Below are 6482 nucleotides of genomic sequence, written 5' to 3' on the forward strand. Positions count from 1 at the left end.
AGATATTTATACCAAGGCAGATTTCACAGACATTAAGGAAAAAGAGAAAAGTTTTATGGCAATGAAATTCCATTAGAGGTGTACCAGGCCCTGGGGGAGCTCGTCAGAGGCAAAGTGACCGTTGATGTCTTTTCCAAGACGGAGAGAACACAGAAAGAGGTGGGTAAAGGAGAAGATCCACCACTTGGAGTCAGACAGACTTAGCTTCTTATCCTGTATTTGCCAGTTACTAGTTGTGGCATCTCAGACAAGTTCCTGAACTTCCCAGATGCTCAGTGTACCCCTGTATAAAGTGGAGATAATTCCTCCCCGCCGACCTGTTGAGACAATTAAATGAAGTATTACCTGTAAAGCGCCTTGAATAGAGTATGCACTCAGTGAATATGGTATCATGAAAACGAGTTAATTCAGGTCATCTCAAACTAAATATTTTGGACATATATTATGGGCCAGGCACCAGGCTAGGTGGTGGGTGATTTTGTCTTATAGCACAGCTTTTCAGATAGACAGTTCTAGTTCAAATCCTAGATTTACCACTTACCAGCTGTAGAAATGTATTTAACTTCTTTGAGCCCTAGTTTCTTCCTATATAAAGTGAGGGAGAATAATATCTATTTTGAGAGATTATTGTAATAATTATATAATCTATGTAAAGTGCCTAGCACAGTACCTGGCATGAACAAAGTCTCAAAAATGGCAGTGATTATAATTAATATGATCATGCTGAAAGTTAAAAGGAGGAGATGCTGATGTATCAGATTTAAAGCCAGACACTTAAATGACTTTATTTATAGCATTAAATCCATCCTTGAACCAACCTTCTCTGCATTAACTAAAATATGGGATTTACTTCCCCTTATACACATCTACACATCACTCCCAAAATACTGAAAGCAAGATACTTCTATTGGCTGTAAAGAGGGACATCGTAAAATACGGAAATGGGCAAGAGAGGACAGCTGTGTCGTCTGTCTTTAGAGCTTTTTCAGGGAAGTCTTTTGAAGATTTGAAGTGTTTTTGCCAGGAGTACATCCTCCCCACCCCCAGCCTCAATTGCCAGATGCACATGCCCTATGCACACGCCTTTTCCTCTAGGGAAACCCTGCTCAGGGTCTCAGTGTCCCCTGGCCCAGCTGCCTTAACTTAGAGCAAATGCAAACTTGCCCTGTATCCCCAGTGGCTCAGAACTGCCCTGCTAGCTCTCAACCCTCCTCCACCCTTTTTCTTTTTCCTTGCTTCCTGGTCCTGCCCACTCGTTCCAGCCAGACCCACAGCAGTTCTGAGTGTTTGCTCACTTTCACTCCTCCAAGGAGGACGGGCTTTCGCTATGGCATCTGTCCACACCCACAGCTCAGAGAAAGCCTGATCAGTGTATACACAAACCCCTTCCTGGCTGGTGGCGCTCTCCTTGGAAAGCCATTTACTAGTCCATAAAAGGGCCTGAACACTTAAAACAAACATGGACTCAGTCAAACCAGAAATTTAAAATTGCAGCACTTTAATTCAGGTCAACCTTCATTCTCTTTGCAGTGCTGGTGCCTTACCCTGTCTGAGTGTTTCCCATGTGCTTAACCCTCCTGCCTCTCAGTGGCTGCCACACCCCAGTGGGCCTCTTGGTGCTAGGTGTGGGTCGAGAGTTCCCATCCCCGCTGTAGAATGACAGTGATGATAGCTAAGCTTTATTTTCACTCCATGCACAAGTGCTTACTGAGCACTAAGCTCCAGGCACTGTTCTAGATATTGGGGGTCAGCAGAGAACAAGACAATAAAGTCCCTGCCCTTATGGAGCTTATATTCTGGAATGGGAGAAGTAATAAATATATCGTGCAGTGTCAGGTAGTGGTACATGCCATTCAGAAATCCAAATCAGGCAGGACATGGTGGCTCATGCCTATAATCCCAGCACTTTGGGAGGCCGAGGTGGGCAGATCACTCGAGCCCAGCAGTTCGAGACCAGCCTGGGCAATATAGAGAGACCCTGTCTCTACATACACACACAAAAATTAGCTGGGTATATGTTGGGGGAAAGGCTTATGGGGTGCCTGCATAAACTGGCTATAAAAATATGGGACAATAAGTTGTGAAAAGCCACAAGAGGCCTCTGAGAAGGAAAGCCTTCTTATCGCCATTATGTTCCCATGCTCTGAGTGAGACTTGCTCTCTTATCCATAAACACTGTGTTCAAGAAAAAAGACACTCCTTTGACACATTAGAATGTGGCCAGATGTACTGCTAGTTAAACCCACTCCCACTAACTACTCTCTAACAAGTTAAAGATATACTGTTTGAGCACAAAGGAGATTCATTTAAACCACCACTGCTATAGATTACACCTATGACGCACTGCCTCCCTTTCACTGTTTCGCCCTAAACGTCTGCTTCTTAGATCTAAGTGATTATACTCAATAAATAGTGTGGAGACCAGAGCTCTGAGCCTTTTACAGCTTCCATTTTACAATTGTCTCCCTGGCCCCCACTCTTTATGCACTCTTAACCTGTATCTTCTCATTCTTTCATTGCCACCGGACTTTGGGTACCCTATGGGTGGTGTTGAGGCTGGTCCCCAACAGGTATGGTTGCATGCACCTGTGGTCCCGGTTACTTGAGAGGCTGAGGCAGGAGGATCGCCTGAGCCCAGGAGGTCAAGGCTGCAGTGAGCGTGATTGCACCATTGCACTCCAGCCTGGGTGGCAGAGCAAGAAAAGAAAAATTCTAAACAAAACAAAACAAAAAACCAACCAAACACAAAAATCCCCACATTTCAAACAGGGCCAGGGGCACATCAGTGATGGGAGGTGCTATTTTAGATACGTTGATCAGGGAAGACTTCTCTGTGGAGGTGACTCTTGTGCAGGTCCCTGAGCAAAAGGAAGGAGGAGCCTTGGGAATAATGGGGGTAAGGATTCCAGGCAGAGGGCACAGCAAATCACTGGCGTAGAATGAGCTTCACATGTTGGAGGAATATCTAGGAGGCCTCATTTTTTTTTTAATGTCGTACAGTGATGAGCACTTAAAAAATTTGTGATAAAATATATATAACATAAACTTCCCCATTTAAACCATTTTGACGCATACAGTTCACTGGAATTAAGTACATTCATGCTGTTAGGCAGCTATCACCACAATCCATCTCTAGCACTTTTTATCAACTTCTCAAACTGAAACTTTGTGCCCATCAACAATGACTCCCCCTTCCTCCCTCCCCCAACCTCTGGCAACCACCATTTTACTTTCTAGGTGTTAGCACTTTAAATGTGTCATCTCATTTCATCCTCAAAACAACTGTAGGCCATGAGTTTTACCGTGATCCCCATTCTACAGATGAGAAAACGTAAACTGAGTGAACTGTGTCAGCTCACATGGCCATTAAGTGAGGGAAGGCGGTCTCCATTCACAGCGCTTCTGGCTCAGGCTCCTGCTTGTAACTGCCTACCTGGTAGGGGTTTAGGATGTCCTTCTGCTGCCCCTCTGACAACATAGAGGTGAGTTGAGAGAGTTTCATGTGGATTACAGACAATATGAGAAGCTTTTCTGGTTGGGACAGGAGGGGGTTTGTTGTACCTCACTGGTCCTGTCTGCCTGGAAGGAAGAGGTTCTTGCCCAGTGACAAGGATTGGGGAGAGAAGGGAGAGTAGGTAACCAACATCTGTCTGCTGTTCTTCTTTTCCATCTTTATCTTCTGAGCTGTCTTTCAAGGGGTATCAGCTGCTCTGAGTGGGTAAGCATCGGCATCTTTATTGCTTGGTGTCCAGTCAGCCAGGTGGCACTACCACCACTTATTTATTACTAGGTTATAACACAGTGCTAGGTGCTGCAAAGAGATTCATCCAGGAGCTACACATGACACAGATACAGCTATGCAGCAGATATCAGAAGGAAAAAGCAAAACAAAAGGAAATCAAGATGAGACTAGGCAAAAAAGTACAGTACTTGAGTCATATCTGGACCAGAGTAAGTCTGTTTTTGATGATGGAGTGTGTGCAAAATTGGGATGGGGTGGCTCTATTTGTTGCAGCTGGAGCCATGACCACCTGTCCTGTTCCAATAACCAGGTTGCTGGAAGAGCTATCAGTTTCCTGGTTTGAGTGGTCTTGCTTTGGTACCAGGAGGTGTTGAGTTTCACTTCCTGCCTTCCCACATATAAGCTGAAAGAGCTCAGGCAAGTTGCCTTACCCCTCCAAGGCTATTTTTTCATTTGCAAACATAATCATACCTACTTTTTAGGGTTGGTGAGAAGATCAAAAGAGATAAGGTGTGTCAGATGTCTAATCAGTGTTTGTTACACAGTAAGTGTTCAACAAATATTCATTCCTTGCTGAGTAGAGCACGAGTATGCACCCAGTGGCCAGGAGCCAAGACTTCTTCCTCCATATCATGGTCAGCACAATTTCTGTTGTTGTTGTTGTTGTTTTTTGAGACGGAGTCTCGCTCTGTCGCCCAGGCTGGAGTGCAGTGGCGTGATCTCGGCTCACTGCAAGCTCCGCCTCCCGGGTTCACGCCATTCTCCTGCCTCAGCCTCTCCAAGTAGCTGGGACTACAGGCGCCCGCCACCACACCCGGCTAATTTTTTGTATTTTTAGTAGAGACAGGGTTTCACCGTGGTCTCGATCTCCTGACCTCGTGATCCGCCCGCCTCGGCCTCCCAAAGTGCTGGGATTACAAGCGTGAGCCACCGCGCCCGGCCAGTCAGCACAATTTCTGACCTGCTGGCTTGTCCTCTCTAATCACTGGGTTCAGCTTTCAATTTGGGGACCCTTGTTACACAGTTTGCTGTTCAGACTCACTGAGGAGAGGCCTTAGCTTAGGGGTATTTGAATTTTGGGGAACAATCCAGCAATCATACCTCTTACCTATTTGGGGACAATCACCTCTCATGCAGTATATTGGAAGGCAGGATACTGCCTGTGCCTCACCTCCCACAGTGGAAGCAGACAGGGTGAGGTCCTACCCAGGATTTGGGATCTAGAATGTAGGATAATGGAGAGGGGCACTTAGCCCCTGGAGCCTGCCCAGTTCTTGATCTTGGTCTTCAGTCTTCTGCTGATTCTGTGGGCACCCTCTTGGCCTTTCAACAAGTCCCCTTTCCTCATGGGACAATCGGTTTCTGTTGCTTGCAATTCAGTCTTGTGCAACACTGAGGTCTTCTCAGATCAATCCTGAGAGAGATTTCAAGGGGCCTTGGGATGTTAGAACAATGGGAGACAGCTGGCTAGAAAAGGTACTGGGCACAACCTTGGTACAACTCTTTCCTCCCAGCAGCAGGGTAGTGGGTGGTTAATTGGGGCATGCATACTGTCAGTTCCAGGCAGTCGCTGAGCTGTTTATTCACTTGTTTATATGTTTGCTTGTTTTTTGGTAAGTGTATGTCTTTTCTATGTGTGCTTCAACCTTCTCAAGATTAAAGCTTTCTTTTACATCTCTTGTACAGAGTCACAGAACCCCAGACCTGGAAGAGGCCACAAGAGATCATGTGGTTTAGCTTCTTATCTCAAGGCCACCAAATGTTTAACCACCCAACACAAATAGAAATAGTTTGTCTCAGAGACTCTCCAAGAAATGGACACATTTAATGTCCCCAGTCACCCACATTCCAATGCTGGCTGCTTTGCTTTCAGCCTATTTTCCTTACACAGATTGTAATGCTTGTAGCTTCTTCATGAAAGCACTTCAGAGGATTATAAAATCATCCCTCAGCCTTCTTTTCCCTGAGAGCCAATGGTGGGAAAACCCAGCTGCCTACAGGTCCAGGCACTTACCAAAAGGGTGAGCTGTGAGTGTGTGCACATATGTTGTAGGGGCAATGGGGTAGTGCTGGGTCTGGAAAGCAAGCCTCAGACAGCACCTGCCCTCTCCTGCTGATTGTTGCTACTGGTGGAATGTAGGCTGTGTTTTTGAGAGATCTTATGAATTTTTCGGGGAAGCTGGAAATCTAGAATTATAAGTGAGAGTCCTGATTTTTTAAAATGTTGGCAACTAATCTGATTTTTAAAAACCATGAACCAGGCCAGGCATGGTGGCTCACACCTGTAATCCCAGCACTTTGGGAGGCCAAGGCAGGAGGATCACTTGGGGCCAGGTGTTCGAGACCAGCCTGGCCAACATGGTGAAAACCCATTTCTACTAAAAATACAAAAATTAGCCAGGCGTGGTGGTGCATGCCTGTGATTCTAGCTACTCGAGTGGCTGAGGCATGAACTCAGGAGGCAGAGGTTGCAGTGAGCCTGAGGCAGGAGAATAGGGTCTGGAGCCAGGGAACCTAAGGCTGATTCACCCTGACTTCCTAGAACTAAATCAAAAGGAAAACCCCAACTTTCCACACCTAAGTAACAAAAGGACCAGAGGCTACTCCCTTTGCAAACCACCCTGCCTGTCTGCTTGGCAGATAGAAAATTCAAAGTACCTCTGATAGATTGCTTTCCAAAACCAATCAGACATTTGCATAGGAGAGTAACTTTGTAACTTCACTTCAGCCTCTGATTGTT

The sequence above is a fragment of the Hylobates moloch genome, unplaced genomic scaffold (assembly GCF_009828535.3).
Source record: "Hylobates moloch isolate HMO894 unplaced genomic scaffold, HMol_V3 SCAFFOLD_10, whole genome shotgun sequence".
Taxonomy (NCBI): domain Eukaryota; kingdom Metazoa; phylum Chordata; class Mammalia; order Primates; family Hylobatidae; genus Hylobates; species Hylobates moloch.